This window comes from Bison bison, unplaced genomic scaffold (assembly GCF_000754665.1).
Source record: "Bison bison bison isolate TAMUID 2011002044 unplaced genomic scaffold, Bison_UMD1.0 scf7180017864136, whole genome shotgun sequence".
Taxonomy (NCBI): Eukaryota; Metazoa; Chordata; class Mammalia; order Artiodactyla; family Bovidae; genus Bison; species Bison bison.
Genome location: NW_011494708.1, coordinates 9,878,212 through 9,895,942, shown reverse-complemented (window position 1 = coordinate 9,895,942; position 17,731 = coordinate 9,878,212). Strand labels below are relative to the sequence as shown.

The window sequence follows — 17,731 nt, the reverse complement described above, 5'->3', positions numbered from 1 at the left end:
ATCCAACCATCTCATCCTCTGCTGTACCCTTCTCCTCCTGCCTTCAATCTTTCCCAGATCAGGGTCTTTTCCAGTGAGTCAGTTCTTCGTATCAGGTGACCAAAGTATTGAAGCTTCAGCTTCAACATCAGTCCTTCCAATGAATATTCAGGATTGATGTCCTTTAGAATGGACTGATTGGATCTCCTCGCAGTCCAAGGGACTCTCAAGACTCTTCTCCAACACCACAGTTCAAAAACATCATTTCTTTGCACTCAGCTTTCTTTTTGGTCCAACTCTTACATGCATACATGACTACTGGAAAAACCACAGTTTTGACTATACGTACCTATGTCGGCAAAGTAATGTCTCTGTTTTTTAATATTTTGTCTAGGCTTTTCATAGCTTTTTCTTCCAAGGGACAAGTGTCTTTTAATTTCATGGCTGAAGTCAACATCCACAGTGATTTTGGAGCCCACAAAAATAAAGTTTGTCACTGTTTCCATTGTATCCCCATCTATTTGCCATGAAGTGATGGGTCAGGATGCCATGATCTTAGGTTTTGAATGTTGAGTTTTAAGCCTGCATTTTCAGTCTCCTCTTTCACCTTTATCATGAGGCTCTTTAGTTCCTCTTCACTTTCTGCAATGAAGGTGGTATCTTCTGCATATCTGAGGTTATTGATATTCCTCCCAGCAGTCTTGCTTCCACTTTGTGGTTCATCCAGCCCAGAATTTCGCATGATGTACTCTGCATATAAGTTAAGTAAACAGGGTGACACTGTACAGCCTTGACATACTCCTTTCCCAATTTGGAAACAGTCCACAGTTCCATGTCCAGTTCTCACTGTTGCATCTTGGCCTGAATACAGGTTTCTCAGATTACAGAATGTAATGAGAACCTAGAAGTATATGCCCTAAAGGCTTTTTTTTTTTTTTTTTTTGCTATAAGAACATTTGAAACAGCTAAAACACACAGCTAAAACAGACTTTATTGGTAGAAGAAAATTCAGAACCCAGCAGCAAGCAAATCAGCAGACTTTGACATAATCCAGATTTAAGTTGTGATTCCCAAAGCAGAAAGAGAAGCAGAAGTTTAGGTACAGCCAGCCTAGCTTGTCTTCTAAGTAAGCTAGGCAAGTCAAGCACTGAATCTGGTATACAATTGTCATGTAGGAAGATTCCTTTAAAATGAAATTTTAAAACATTAACATATGAGTATAATTAAACAACTAAATGAAAATAGGCCTTTTCTTGTAGCTCAGTTGGTAAAGAATCTGCCTGCAATGCAGGAGACCCAGCTTGTTCCCTGGGTCGGGAAGATCCTGTGAAGGAAATGGCAACCCCCTCCAGTATTCTTGCCTGAAGAATTCCATGGACGATGCATCCTGGCAGGCTACAGTCCATGGGGTCGCAAGAGTCAAACACAACTTAGTGACTAAGCCACCACCAAATGAAAATATATCAAAGACTTACAAAATAATAGAATGTGTAGTGGAAAGGGTACAATGGTGAAATCATAAAGCCTAGATTTTTATGATTTTTCTTTACTACCCATGTAATCATAAACCAGTTATCTAAATATCATTAGCCTCAGTTTTCTCACCCATGGAATAGTGATGATGATACTTATGCAGAGCTGTTGTGTTAATTTAATGAACTATGAAACATGATAGATTCATATCTGAGGCTAAAATGGTAGCTATTGTTTGTGTGTGTGTGTATATATATATATATATACAACTAATAATTCTAGAAAAAGTAATTACATTGTTCAGAATAATATTAATTTCTATTTCAGGGTCCTGTGTTGATTATTCATAGGCATATATTTACTAAAATATATTTTCATTCTGATTTACCTGTTCTAAGAATGTTCAATCCATAATCCAATATGTCACATTATGAATAATAATGGGTATAATTAATACCCTAACTGATTTTTCTCCTATTTATCTATAGGGCACTGTCTTTCACTGTTGAACATAAAGAAGCTTAAACAAGTCTGTCTGTTACAAATTTGTATGGCATTTTCTTATGAAATTAGACTATAGAACTGTATAAAAAGTTCATAGAGTTAATACATTTATCTTAAAAAATACAGATGGTCAATTTAGCATTTTAAAAGAAGACAAATTTAGATCTTAAAACCAAGGTCTTTCCATATTTTTTATAGTCTGTCCTTCATGCTTGGTAAGTATGGCTTCAGGCTAAACTAAGTAATATTGTAGTCACAATATGCATAGCTAAAATGGATTTTATATTCTACTGTTTCACAGTTAGTTACAGGTTTTAATTTTTTGCTTCCCTTTTGAAAAAAAAAAACAACAATTCTAGAAAAAAGTGTATTTCCAGCTTTACTGAGAAATAATTGGCATATAAAATTGTGTAAGTTTAAGGTGTACACTGTGATGATGTGATATAAGTATGTTTTGAAATAACATATAATGATATTAATGTATCTATGACCTAACAACTGTCAATCATATTGTCACATTGTTGACTATGGCCACCATGCTGTATATTAGATCCCAGAACTTATTCATATTATAACTGTTTCTTTGTCCTGTTTGACCATCTGTACCCACTCCATCCCTAATCCTGGTAACCAATCTACTCTCTGTTTCTTATTTCTTCTCTAGTTCTATTCATTTGTGATTCAATGACTTATTGTAGCAGTATGCTAAAACTCCTTTATCAAGATCTTTTCTGTATTTACAACACATTTTTCTTTTGTGTTTACCATGAAACTTATATAAAATATCTTATAGTTGTAACATCCTATTTTAAGTTGATGATGATGTAACTTTCTTAATACACATAAACTTTATACTTCTTCCCCCATAACATTAAGTTACTGATGCTACAATTTAAATTTTTTTATATTGTGCATCCAATAATAAAGGATTGTAGTTATAGATATCTTAATAGTTTTAACTTTGAAAGCAAAATTGTAAATTATTTACATAATTAAATATTATAGAGTACTTTTATAATATTAGAGAGTATGGCTTTGACTATATATTACCATTACTTATCTCTTTTGTAGATTCACGTATTTTCACAGTGGCATCACCCTTTCATTTTAGCTTGTAGAGTTCCTTTTAGTTTTTCTTGTAAGACAAATTCAGTGTTGATGAATCTCAGCTACTTGTTTAGGAAACTACTTCTCATTTCTGAGAAATAGCTTTACTAGGTATGGTATTCCTTTTTGGCAATTGGTTTTTCAATATTTTTAATATTTTATTCCATTTTCTCCTTGTCTTCAAAGTTTCTGCTGTGAAAGCCATTGATAGTCTTATGGGGATTCCCTTGTACATGAAGAATATTTTTTCTCTTGCTGCTTTCAAAATTCTTTATCTTTGACTTTTGAAAATTTAATTATAATGTATCTGGGCATAACCCTCTTTAAGTTTAACCTATTTCAGATCTATTGAGCTTCATTAGATACCCATTTATTTTTATCATCCCCTTCTGGGATTTCCATAATGTGTATGTAATTTCTTCTGAAAATTCCTATGAATCCCCTAGACTTTCTTCATTCCTTTTGTTCTTTTCTTTTCTTTTACTCCTCTGACTGAAAAATCTCAAATAATTTGTCTTCAAGTTCACTGATTTTTCTGCTTTTTCAAGTCTACTGTTGTTCTTCATTGAATTCTTTAGTTTAGTTATTCTATTCTTCTTCTCTAGAATTTCCTTCTTTAAATATAGTTTATTTATACTTAATAAATGTCTCTTATTCATCCATCAATTTCCTAATTTTTTTAGTTGTTTGTATTATCATACTTTTTGAGTTTCTTTAAAAGGATTATTCTATATTCTTCCTCAGAGAGTTCATAGATCTCCTTTTCTTTAGGATCAACTATTGCTGGACTGGAAGAAACACAAACTGGAATCATGATTGTTGGGAGAAATATCAATAACCTCAGATATGCAGATGACACCACCCTTATGGCAGAAAGTGAAGAGGAACTCAAAGCGTCTTGATGAAAGTGAAAGTGGAGAGTGAAAAAGTTGGGTTAAAGCTCAACGTTCAGAAAATGAAGATCATGGCATCCGGTCCCACCACTTCATAGGAAATAGATGGGGAAACAGTATCAGACTATTTTTCTGGGCTCCAAAATCACTACAGATGGTGACTGCAGCCATGAAATTAAAAGATGCTTACTCCTTGGAAGGAAAGCTATGACCAACCTAGATAGCATATCCAAAAGCAGAGACATTACTTTGCCAACAAAGGTTCGTCTAGTCAAGGCTATGGTTTTTCCTGTGGTCATGTATGGATGTGACAGTTGGACTGTGAAGAAGGCTGAGGGCCAAAGAGTTGATGCTTTTGAACTGTGGTGTTGGAGAAGACTCTTGAGAGTCCCTTGGACTGCAGGGAGATCCAACCAGTCCATTCTGAAGGAGATCAGCCCTGGGATTTCTTTGGAAGGAATGATGCTAAAGCTGAAACTCCAATACTTTGGCCACCTCATGAGAAGAGTTGACTCATTGGAAGGGAGTGTGATGCTGGGAGGGATTGGGGGCAGGAGGAGAAGGGGACGACAGGGGACGAGATGGCTGGATGGAAAGAGCCTGACATGACTGAGTGACTGATCTGATCTGATTGACATTTTGTTTCCTTTGACAATGTCACCCTGATTTTTCATGATCTTTGTATCCTTTTCTTGGCATTTGTGTATTTGAGTATGTGGTCTCCTCTTTCTAATTTTACAGATCTGTTTTAACAGGGAAGAGTCTTCACCAGTCAGATTATTTGTAAATATTGGATTGGTCAGCACATAGCAGTCATGGGCATGTGCAGCTTTATATTAGGTTCTCTAGTTGGGCAGGGCCACTGCCTATGTTCTGAAGTTGTCTTGATTGGGTTATGTGATTAAGCAGGGCCAATGGATGAACTCCCTGGTCAGGGAGGGCTTCTGACTACGCTCTGAAGTCAAGTGGGGCTACTAGCTGGCCTCTAAAATCACCTCTGACTGGGTCAGATCTCAAGCTGTGTTCTCCTGAAGGGTGGTGCCACTGGCTAGATTCCATGATAAAAAAGGGGTATGGGACACACTCTGTTATTGCAATCAGTTGGGTGAAGCCTCATGTTGTACTCCTTTAGTGATGCAGCTGGCTGAATTCAGCATTCAGGTGGGACCATAAGCTATGATTTATATTCAGATATGTTTCCAGGCTGTACTTTGCAACCAGTTGGGCCTGCAGGCTATAACTCAATGTTGGAAGGAACTGCAAGCTCTATGATCAGAAATCTATTGGCTTTCCTCTGCTATTGGATGAGGTTACCGATTGGGCTCAACTGTCAGGTAGGGCTTCAATCTATACTTCACAGTTGGATGGGAATGGAGACAGTGCTCAGCATTTAGGTAGGGTCAACTGTCCAGGCTCTCTGGTTGGATTGGGCCACAGGCTATGCTCTGTAATTGGAAAAGATCAATGCTTGAGTTCCCTGCCTGGACAAGGCTGCAGGGTGTGTTCAGCTATCAGGTAAGTCTGTAGCTTGCCAGGTACCTCTGTCCATGGGGATTCTCTAGGCAAGAATACTGGAATGGGTTACCATGCCCTCCTCCAGGGAATCTTCCCAACCCAGAGGTGGAATCCAGGTCTTCTGCATTGCAGGCAGACTCAACCATCTGAGCCACCACCGAAGCCATGAAAGAACCAGGCAGTAAAATTGGAACTGTTTCTCTTAACTTTTTAATGTGGTCCTTTCATGTTCTCTACTAAGGCATTTCTTTAGCCTTATTCCTGCATTCCAGAACTTTCATAACGGTATTTTGTCTGTTGGTTTTTGTTAGTTGGTCTACTTGTGAGGAGCTTCCCAAGTAGCACTAGTAGAAAAGAATCAGCCTGCTAATGCATGAAACACAAGAGACACTGGTTCAATCCCAGGGTCAGGAAGATCCCCTGGAGGAGGAGATGGCAACCCACTCCAATATTCCTGCCTGGAAAATCCCTTGGACAGAGGAGCCTTGGCGGGCTACAGTCCATGGGGTTGCAAAGAGTCAGAAGACTTAGCAGACACACACTACTTGTGAGAGGAACTGAAGTCAGGAACAACCTATGTTGACATCTCAATGACCACACTACCTCTATAAATCCTTATGAAACTTTGCTTTAGCCAATGTTTAACTGTATCATATTGCATTTCTGCTAATTGGCAGGCCAGTTTTACCATTTTTAATTTTTAATATTTTATTTCTCTTTAACATAATTATTACCTACTTTCTTTTCAGCTTTATAAATTCTGCTACCTTTGTAGTTTCAAGTACAGAAATAAATTTTAAAATCTAGATCATATGCTCCATGATGGCAGGGATTTGTCTTGTTCATCACACACACAAGAAAACTGGCATTAAGTAGATCTTTGTTGATTGAATGAATGAATGATGTGTTCTGACACCAGCAGAGCTTACAGAAGCAGAGATGAAGCAGAAAATATAATGACTGTCAAATGGGTGAACTTGAAGATGAAAAGACACTTTTAGCTTAGTTACTTTGATATGTACTCTGGATAACACTCCAATTTTGCATGAATTTTTGGAATGAAAACAGCTCTACTCCTAAATAATAAATTTATTAATTGCACTCCTTATGAGTCCTGACAGCAGTCAGCTTTGTGGGTTTCTGATTCCATTCCAAGGGCTTGAATGTCCCTGTGATTTATGTAATAGGCAGCAGTGTCATGAGGAAAAGACTTGTAGGATAAAACTTAAAGACAGGAGCACAGATGGCTGCCTGTGGAGTGTGTGGTGTGTGTTAATGAAAATGCATTGAACAGTGAGGGAAGGGCAGCAAACAATCAAAGGAAAGGTACCTTGAGTTTGGGGTTTTGTTTTTAAAGATAGATACTAATGCTTTTTTTTTCTCCTTGTGGAAATTTTCTGATTTATTTTACTCTAACAACAACCACCACTTGGGGCATTATGAACACAATATAGACATTAAAGAATAAAAACAAACAAAAAATTGAAAATGTTTAGGGTTCATCATATACTTCGATCATAACTACTCATTATGTAGCCTGGTTTCTAAAAGGTATGTTCTAAGATCAGTCTGTTAAACCAACACAATGAAAGGACCTTATATAATTTTGTATATCACCATCTAGGTTTTCTACACATTTACTGTCTCTCCTGAAAATTCATAGTTCATAAATGCTCGCCCATTGAATCACCATATTTTTAGTATAATCATACTTGCTGGATAATTATAGGCATACCTCAGACATTTTTGTGGGTATAATTCCAGATCACTGCAGTAAAGCAAATATCGCAATAAAGCAAGTCACACTAATTTGGGTGTTCCCCAGTGCATGTAAAATTTATGTTTACACTATACTGTAGTCTTATAAGTGTACAATGGTGTTATGTCTAAAAAAACCAAAGTATGTACCTTAATAAAAAAAATACTCTATTGCTAAAAAATATGCTAACCATCATCTGACAAAACAGGGTTATTAAAAAACCTCAATCTGTAAAAAATGCAGTATCTACAAACTGAAACAAAATGAAGCACTGTAAAATGAGGTATGTCTGTATTTTGTTTATCACTTGATTTTGGTCCTACTTAACTGTTCAATTCCTTCTTTCTTGTTTAACCTTTGTTTCCCACAAATATCAATTCATCACATGTTAGGTAAAGTAAAACAAAGAGGAATGGTTACTATAAAGATAATTCACAGGTGATTTGGTAAGATTTTTTTTTGTGTGTGAGACATTATTATTGACCAGGCAAGGTATTTCCATAAAATCATTCTAAAACCTTCATATACTACTGCAAAATTGTTGAGCTTTAGTCAAAAATTCATAAAGTCTTCGTTTTTAAAAAGGAAAAAGCAAAACATTACATTTATGATACATTATTTTTAAAATAAAGCGAGGCATAACTACTGAAAAATTAGCATTTATGTGTAAGCCCAGGGAGGAATGATGCTTCATAATAAAGAAACTACTCACAGTAGCACACACATCGTGTCCAGAAGAACTCTGAGCCACACTCTTGGCAACTGGTGAGGTTTCATAATGTGGTTTGGGAAAAAGTGGTATGTCTTTGGATGGACCCTTTTCTTCATCTAGTTTCTTGGAACTGTTCTCAGCAATCACCCTGAATGCCAGCTTTCAAACTCCCATGCTTTTCTTCGGTGATTTGCCAGGACTGAGATAAGAAGATAAGCACTGAGGATGAATTCGGGATGATTCAGAAGTTCAAAAATCATTTCTCAGGCATGTTTCTTTTGAATATAATCTCTTACAGAGTATGGATTACATACACCCACCTCCCCACAGCCTGTTTTGACGCATTTAAGAAAAAAAGAATGCCATGACTTTATGTTAATAGATACCTTTTTTCATACTTCTTTGCACTTTGTTTTTTCTAATCTAGAAGTCAGTCCTTCATGTTCCATCCAAAGTCTACTCATTTTACATAGTAACTGATTTGCCTGCCCAGTTCAATCCTTATTTCATTTATTGCTCTGAGAGTATAAATGGATGGAAAAAGAATATTTCAAAACATGGTGTTTTGTCTTCCCTGCACTACAGAATCTGTCTAGGCACTCTTTGATCAGAGATCTAAGCAGGAGGTCCAAACTGAAACAAACAAACAAACAAAATATTTGCTCTAAGCTCTTTCTTGAATAATTTGTAGGGACCATAAAAGTAAAGCCATATAGAGGTTCTGTTTTTTTTTTTTTTTTAATTTTTAACTTAATGTTTAATTTGCTATTGGATTATACTGCTCCTTTAACCTTGTCTGGTGCTGTGGACATAAATACAAAAGAAAAATGCTTCTTACAACAATTCAAGATGCTCTCCTCTAGAAATTTCACTGCTTAGTAGTCTCAGTCCATAGCACAGGTGAGTCTTGGACTCATGTTTTCTAGACTTTGTTAATTGTTAAGGCAGTCACTTCAAATAAACCCACCCCTATGTGCTATTTGAATTCCCATACTTACCCATCTCATACATCTAATTTTTCTGTGTCCACAGCTTATATTCCATAAGCTCTGTATTTCACACATCAGCAAACCTGACTTTAGGAACACATTTTTAAAGTACCTCTGTGTGTGTGTGTGTGTGTGTGTGTGTGTATGTGTGTGTGTGCTCAGTTGTGCCTGACCCTTTGCAACCCCATAGACTATAGCCCACCAGGCTCCTCTGTCCATGGGATTTTTCAAGCAAGAATACTGGAGTGGATTGCCTTTTCCTCTTCCAGGGACATCTTCCTGACCCAGCAGTCAAACCTGTGTCTCCTGCATCTCTTGCATTGGCTGGCGGATTCTTTATCACTGAGTCACCTGGGAAACCCTTTAAAGTATCTAATGGTGGTGTTTTAGTTGCTAAGTGGTATCCAACTCTTGTGACCCCATGCCAGGCTCCTCTGTCCATGGGAGTCTCCAGGTAAGAATACTGGAGTAGGTTGCCATTTCCAACTCCAGGGGATCATCCAGACCCCAAGAATTGAACCTACGTCTCTTGCATTGCAGGTAGATACTTTATCAACTGAGCTATGGGATATCTGTGTAGCCGCAAGAGCTTAATGTCTAGAAGCACATTAACTTCCACAACTCCTGCTGCCATATTGCAGTATCTTTGCTTCCCTGTACTTCTCTCCAAAACCACTTGACTATCAGTGATGAGTCAAAAGGCATTCTTCTTTGGATAATTTTTGTGGCAGATGCTTAACCATAACATCCAGAAAGCTGTTTTTCCATTGACGGGATGTTAAGCAATAGCTCTTCAAAATTGTTTTTAGCCATTTTAGCACTTGTATCTATTAACCAAGGTCTCTGTTGATTATATTTATTGCATTATGTCAGGGGCAAAGTGTCAGAAGATGGGCATGACCCTCAGAGCCATAGTCGTTTGTTCAAGTGTTTCATGAATGTTGTCCTTTCCACAGAGTCTGACATGCTCCTAGATATACGACCTCCCTTTGTGGAGTCTCCTTGAGAAGTTCTACAGTAAGAACTATATCACCAATTTTTTTTTAATGTTAAAAAAAATATGTATTTTATACCTGCTGCTCCTGCTGCTAAGTCGCTTCAGTCGTGTCCGACTCTGTGCGACCCCATAGACGGCAGCCCACCAGGCTCCCCCATCCCTGGGATTCTCCAGGCAAGAACAATGGAGTGGGTTGCCATTTTCTTCTCCAATGCATGAAAGTGAAAAGTGAAAGTGAAGTCGCTCAGTCGTGTCCTACCCTTAGCAACTCTATGGACTGCAGCCCACCAGGCTGCTCCGTCCATGGGATTTTCTAGGCAAGAGTACTGGAGTGGAGTGCCATCGCCTTCTCTGATTTTGTACCTAGTGTAGTTTAAAACACTAGTGTTTTTTAACCCCTCTATTCAGTAAAATTTGGTAAAGAAAACATTGCATGGCCTCTGTGCCAAGTATTTGGTATTTAAGACCAACTAATATCTCTAATTATTGGATGTGATTTCCTCAAAATTCAAAAAGACCTATCAAATGTTGACTTTCTTATTCAATTTTTCATGGGATCAAGGCAAGTATAATATTATTCACTGTAAGGAGTGATTCCATGGTGGTTGCAAGCCAAGAAATAGCCTGAATTTACATTTGGTGTTGGGTCTTACACTTTGCAACAATTATTTTACTTTTTGTATTAAAATTTTTAGGTAGTTTTATAATATTATTATAAAAAGAAACTAATTGATTTCCATATCAATAATAACACACCTGTCTTTTGCAACAAACTACTCTTCTCTTATGGATTAAACTGTACTGGCATTGTAAAACCAATAGAGAAATACTGTTTTCAGATCTTAATAAGCTTCTGTCAGTCTCGATGAGCCATCTGCTTTTTGAACCTGCCAAATGAGGCCCTTTTAGAAAGAATTAGTTAATTGTTAATTCAATTTTCTCTTTCTAAAACCACTTTAAGTGTTCACGGAAATATGCTTTTTTGCCTTCAAAAGTACTGTATATTGATGGATCCTTAAATGGTATCTGATACTAACTCTGTCATCATCTAGCGTCCTAGAAAATGAAATTGTTTGGTGACATAATTACCATGAAACAGTATTATAAAGTCCATTTGTGTTTTTTTAATCTACCGTATGCCAGTTTATTAAAAGTGTATTTTGAGTGAATTTTACATAAATATATACATATGTATGCATTATAATTATGAAAATAGGTTGAAGTTTTATTTTGAAAATTTGGAAAAGCTATTGATATTGAAGTGTTGAAGTATGTCCAGTTTCTAAAAAGTGGATTGAGGCACATTACTATACAATTTGTTCTGAACATCAAAAAAGTTGGTAAGGTTGATAAATTATGTTCATAGAAGTAGCTTACTTTAAAATATAGGACATTCAACATTTTCATAATTTAAATTGCAATTGAGGTTGAAGTAATACATATAATCATTTTAATTCATATTAATATGAGAACACAAGTTAATCAAGTACTATCACACCTTTGTCTTTAAAAATTCTCAGTTATTTAGTGAGGTAGTTTATTAATATGTCAGTTTTGCAGGATGAGATTGAACTCAATGATTGGTTTTCTAATACATGCAAGCCCTTTATTGTCTATAGAACTTTAAGTTATTCTTAAATTATGAGATAGAACTTTCAGATACTCAATCACATCTTAACAGAACCACTTTTACTCTGATTTCTGGAGCTGGACAGTGGAAGGAGCAAAGATGGTTGATGAGGATGAGGATGGGATATTCTTCCTCACCCTCAAGGATAAAAATACCCGAAGCTACTCAAAAGACTTCACAAGAGCAAATCAGCAGGGGCCAGAGGTTCTCAAACCTCTTTGTTGGTTGAATTAGTGATTTGGTGCTTAGTCAAGTATCTTGTTTTTTCTGAATGCTGACCTACATGTCCAACACCACCAGATACTCTGGGGATTTAGAATAAACTAAAAAATTTAGCCCTCAATATTCCAGAAATTGAGTCTTTGTTATTATTTTGAAAGAATGATTCCAGAAAAAAGGTGAAAGAATGTTTATGATCTATGTGATACTTGTTAACAATGCTGTGGATATTCAACCCAGCCATCAGAATAATCAGTTTAAATAAAGTGAAATCGTGTTATTCCTCAAAACACTGGGGTCACCAAGTCATTCAGTTTAAGAGCCAATGTCTTTTATGATATCAAGTGCCTGCATGATCTAAATTCCTTATTAGCTTTCTGATTTCCTTTATTACTTGTTCCTCATAACTCCCACTGAAACCTACTGGCCTGTTTTCTTGAACATGAAAAATATTCTCAATCTGCATAGACTTTGTACCAGTATTCTCCCTTCCTAGAGCATGGTTCCTTTAGATATACACATGGCTTTCCATAACATGTCTAACTGCTTCACCTCATCCAAGCATTTGCATAAATATCAAGTTCTCAATGAGACACACCCTGACTACTCAATATTAAATTGCCTATAACATCTGACACAGTAACTTCCACAGCATCATGTTCCTTCTTTCTTTGTTCTCTTTTTCTCAATCCTTCTCATAATAATTGTAGCTTGTGTTACTTTCTAATGTGCTATATAATTTACTTTGTAATTATATACATTGCTTACTCTTTGTCTCTTCCACTACAATGTAAGTTCCATAAATTTAGGGATCTTTTGTTTAATGAGGTCTTCTAGGCATCTGGAGCAGAGTCTGACTTTTAAATGATACTTACAAATAAAAATTACATTTAATTTGATTTTTATTATTTTTGATAACATTTTACCAACTGGAAACAGATGTTTGAAAGTACATTGTTTCTGAAGTTAAAGATGTGTGTTAGCACAACAATAAATCAGAATATGTAATTCAACCCTGCCCATTAGTGACCTTGTTGTATATTTCTCTGGGAATGTTTCACTGAGTGCAACAGGCTTCCCTGGTGGCTGTCTGCAGTGCAGGAGACCTGGATTCTATCCCTGGGTTGGGAAGATCCCCTGGAGAAGGAAATGGCAGCCCACTTCAGTATTCTTGCCTGAAAAATCCCATGAACTGCAGAGCCTGGTAGGCTACTGTCCATGGGGTCGCAAAGAGTCGGACATGACTGAGAGACTTCACTTCACTTGACTTCACTGAGTGCATTACTATCTGCCTAATTATTGCTCACAAAATACATGTCACATTCACTGAATAAATATGAGCTTTATACTTCTAACTACTACAATAAAACAAGCATATTGTAAAATGTCTGATCAGATTGAGCCAGTCTTTCCTCAAACTCCTATCCAGTACACTGACAGAGAATCAAAGCACTTGGTAATAGACAGATGGTTTAAGTTTCTTAGATCTTAGCAGCATTGCTAATTATGCTTACTCAAATCTTCATACATTTTTAGAAAATATTACAACTCCATGAGCTTGACCTAAAGCATTGGAACCAACACAAAATTATAGATGGAATTTTGATAAGCTTATGAGAGTTTTCCTGAGGACATCTTATTAAAAAAAAAAAAATCTCTGCTTATCATAAACCACAGAGAGTGGGAAAAGGATCTTCAATGACCAAGACTGCTCAAGGGTTCCCTGGCAAATCTTAATGGGGTATAGTCTTTGACTTTAAAAGGCAGTCCATTAAAAAATCTTCAAAAATGCACACACATTAGCAGTGGACACGTGGACCTTGAGTTTAGACCTAAAAAGAAAGCAAGGTAAGGGTTAGAATGAAAACTGATTGAATAATTAGAGGAACACCATTTGCATTTGGAAAATATTTATAGACAATATATACTATTTACCAAGTATTCTCAGCAGTGGATACATGGCAGTAACTAAAATAGATAAATTAGTTGATTTAATTGTATAGTTTTTCTAAGAATCTTCAATTTCTAAAACTCTTGAGTTATGTTTTAATCAAGTCCTTTTAAGTAGCAAAATAAAATAACTTTATGTATACATGATATGACCAAATGCAGAATGAAATGAGGATTTCAAACTTTTCATTGTAGTACCTGATTTATAAAGTGAAAAACATAGAATACTTCTGTCATTCTATAATCTGTGCTGTGTAAGGTAATTTCCAATCTTTACTGCTATTACATATAAAATCTCTATACACACAAATATATTTCTGTATTATATTCATATATATGCAAAACTAATATGCACACTATACATTTGTTTCCCTCAACTAGTACCACACAAACTATAGGAAGTTTTATTTAAATAAAATGAAATTTTATTTCCCTCAATTTCATCAATATGAGGATTTAAAAAAACACATCTCTATTATGTCTATGCAGGCAAAATAATAGGCATGTGTCATAAAATATTTATTGGAAAGCACAAACACAATTTTTGGGGGTGAAAATTTCAATATTTAAACATTGTTTTCATCAGCTATATAATTGTCATCAACATTAGATCACCTTAGGCTTTTACTAGCCCTTCATTCCTCCTTCAGCTGATATTAATAATTTGACTTGAAAGAGTAACAAGGATGAAGGACAATGAATCACTAAGGGTGCTGAGGGCTCTTCATTGAATACCCCAGTTAGTAGTCATTGATCATAGGAAGGGGGAATTAAAAAAAAAATTCATAAATATGGAAACTGAGTATTAGAGTGTCATGTAATAAGCTTTGTACACTTTCTTTCTAATTCCAGAACCCATTATGTAAATTATTCACGAGACTGCTACTTATTGTGTCCTGTACCTTGCTAAGCCTTTATTAAATACTCTTTATGAAAAACATCACTATAATCTTATTAGGGAGTCAAGACCATCTGCTTTTAGAGGATATTAAGATGAACAAGGTTAACTACATCCTCTGAGGTCCACAGCAATTTGATTTGACTCCAAAATCTATGCTAGTAGCCATGAAACTACAAGCTTTCTCATAAACGTTAGTTGTCCAAATCTCTTACATTTGTATTCTTGTAATGCAAAGATGATGGTAGAGCAGAAAAATAAGTTTCAGAGAAATGAATTCATTCATCATAAAACAGCCAAAATATAAGTATACATGTATATATTTATATCAGTTCAGTTCAGTTCAGTTGCTCAGTCATGTCCAACTCTTTGAGACCCCATGAATCACAGCACGCCAGGCCTCCCTGTCCATCACCAACTCCCGGAGTTCACTCAGACTCACATCCATCGAGTCAGTGATGCCATCCAGCCATCTCATCCTCTGTCGTCTCCTTCTCCTCCTGCCCCCAATCCCTCCCAACATCAGAGTCTTTTCCAATGAGTCAACTCTTAGCATGAGATGGCCAAAGTACTAGAGTTTCAGCTTTAGCATCATTCCTTCCAAAGAAAACTCAGGGCTGATCTCCTTCAGAATGGACTGGTTGGATCTCCTTGCAGTCCAAGGGACTCTCAAGAGTCTTCTCCAACACCACAGTCCAAAGGCATCAATTATTTGGCGCTCAGCTTTCTTCACAGTCCAACTCTCACAGCCATACATGACCACTGGAAACGCCATAGCCTTGACTAGATGGACCTTTGTTGACAAAGTAATGTCTCTGCTTTTCAATGTGCTATCTAGGTTGGTCATGACTTTCCTTCCAAGGAATAAGAGTCTTTTAATTTCATGGTTGCAGTCACCATCTGCAGTGATTTTGGAGCCCAAAAAAATAAAGTCTGCCACTGTTTCCACTGTTTCCCCATCTATTTCCCATGAAGTGATGGGACCAGATGCCATGATCTTAGTTTTCTGAATGTTGAGCTTTAAGCCAACTTTTTCACTCTTCTCTTTCACTTTCATCAAGAGGCTTTTTAGTTCCTCTTCACTTTCTGCCATAAAGGCGGTGTCATCTGCATATCTGAGGTTATTGATATTTCTTCCATCAGTTTTGATTCCAGCTTGTGCTTCTTCCAGCCCAGTGTTTCTCATGATGTGCTCTGCATATAAGTTAAATAAGCAGGATGACAATATGTTAATATATGTATGTATATATATTTTATGCCTAAGAATGTATTTATTTTGTTTTCCTAGATACAGAAAAACTGCCATATACATTTGAATGTTATGTATATCATACAATATTTTCCTTTGTACTTCAGAGAATTATTGCGTATTTAGTCAAAATGGGATAAAATTAATAAAGCAGTTCATTCTAATAGATTTCTATAAGAAAGTTCACTGTAAATTTACAAGACTATTTTGTATTATACGGATTCCAGAATGCATGTTATATTTAGTTTATCTACTCAAAATAAAAGCTAAACATTGTTCCTCTGGCTCTTCTAATGAAAAAAAAAAAAAGCAAAAGCTGCTTTGCAGCCCCATGGACTGTAGCTCACCAGGCTCCTCTGTCCATGGGATTTTCCAACCAAGAATACTGGAGAGGCTAGTCATTCCCTTCTCCAGGGAATCCTCCTGAACCAGGGATTGAACCCAGGTCTTCTGCATTGCAGATGGATTTTCTACTGCTTGAGACACCAGGCAGATAAGCCCCTGGCTCTTCTAAATCATAACTAAGTCTTCTGGTTTTGAAAGCAATGGAATGATGTATCATAGGCTACATTACAAATTACTGTACCAAATCCCAGACATACCTATTAATAAAAGATTTAAACATTTTCCAGTTTTTTTTATACCTTTGAACAGAGTACACTATATTAAAGGAGGAAAATCCCAGAATGTTATCACGTTATTTTTTTAACATAAATTTATTTATTTTAATTGGAGGTTAATTACTTTACAGTATTGTATTGGTTTTGCCATACATCAACATGAATCCGCCAGAGGTGTACACGTGTTCCCCATCCTGAACCCCCCTCACTCTTCCCTCCCCATACCATCTCTCTGGGTCATCTCAGTGCACCAGCCCCAAACATCCAGTATCGTGCATTCAACCTGAACTGGCGATTTGTTTCATATATGATATTATACATGTTTCAATGCCATTCTCCCAAATCATCCCACCCTCTCCCTCTCCCACAGGGTCCAAAAGACTGTTCTATACATCTGTGTTTCTTTTGCTGTCTCACATACAGGGTTATCGTTATCATCTTTCTAAATTCCATATATATGCATTAGTATACTGTATTGGTGTTTTTCTTTCTGGCTTACTTCATTCTGTATAATAGGCTCCAGTTTCATCCACCTCATTAGGACTGATTCAAATGTATTCTTTTTAATGGCTGCGTAAGAATTGAAAGATACACTTGTACCCCAATGTTCATCGCAGTACTGTTTATAATAGCCAGGACTTTGAAGCAACCTAGATGTCCATCAGCAAATGAATGGATAAGAAAGCTGTGGTACATATACACAATGGAGTATTACACATTATTTTTTTGATGTGCTATTTCTTTTAAGAAATTGTTTCTTATTTTGACACACCTCCAAAATTTGGTTTCTTTGATTTAACTGACAAGGATCTTTCCTGTGATAAAACAGTAAAGGAGTACATGTACAGTAATCAGATCACTATCACATCATGTTTTAGAAATGGAACAATATATGACCATTTTAAATTGTATGAAACATTAAATCTTAAAAAGTTGAGGAAAAGTTTAGCAATAGATAATTAATTGAATTCAAGTATTTGCTTACTCTCTGTTTATTTTAACTTTAAATATAACAGTTTTTTTTAACACTACATGTAAAATAGACTCCCTCTTTCCTCTTTATGATGCTTTAGTTTTTCAAGGCACTTATAAGCCCATAAAATATTGTTCTGTCCATTTTTTAACCATTTGTACTTTTCTTTTCTGTAATTTATTTCTAAATGTCCACTCTATGAAAACAGGCACTTCTGTTCAAGACTGTATACTTGGTCTGTAGGATTTTGTGAGGCATGGAGAA

General features: G+C 36.2%; 1 pseudogene; it reads left to right on the top strand.

Annotated features, from left to right (window-relative positions):
* The first annotated feature begins 11,657 nt into the window (after window positions 1-11,657).
* The window catches only part of LOC104988592, a 104,398-nt pseudogene continuing 98,324 nt past the window's right edge, over window positions 11,658-17,731 (top strand).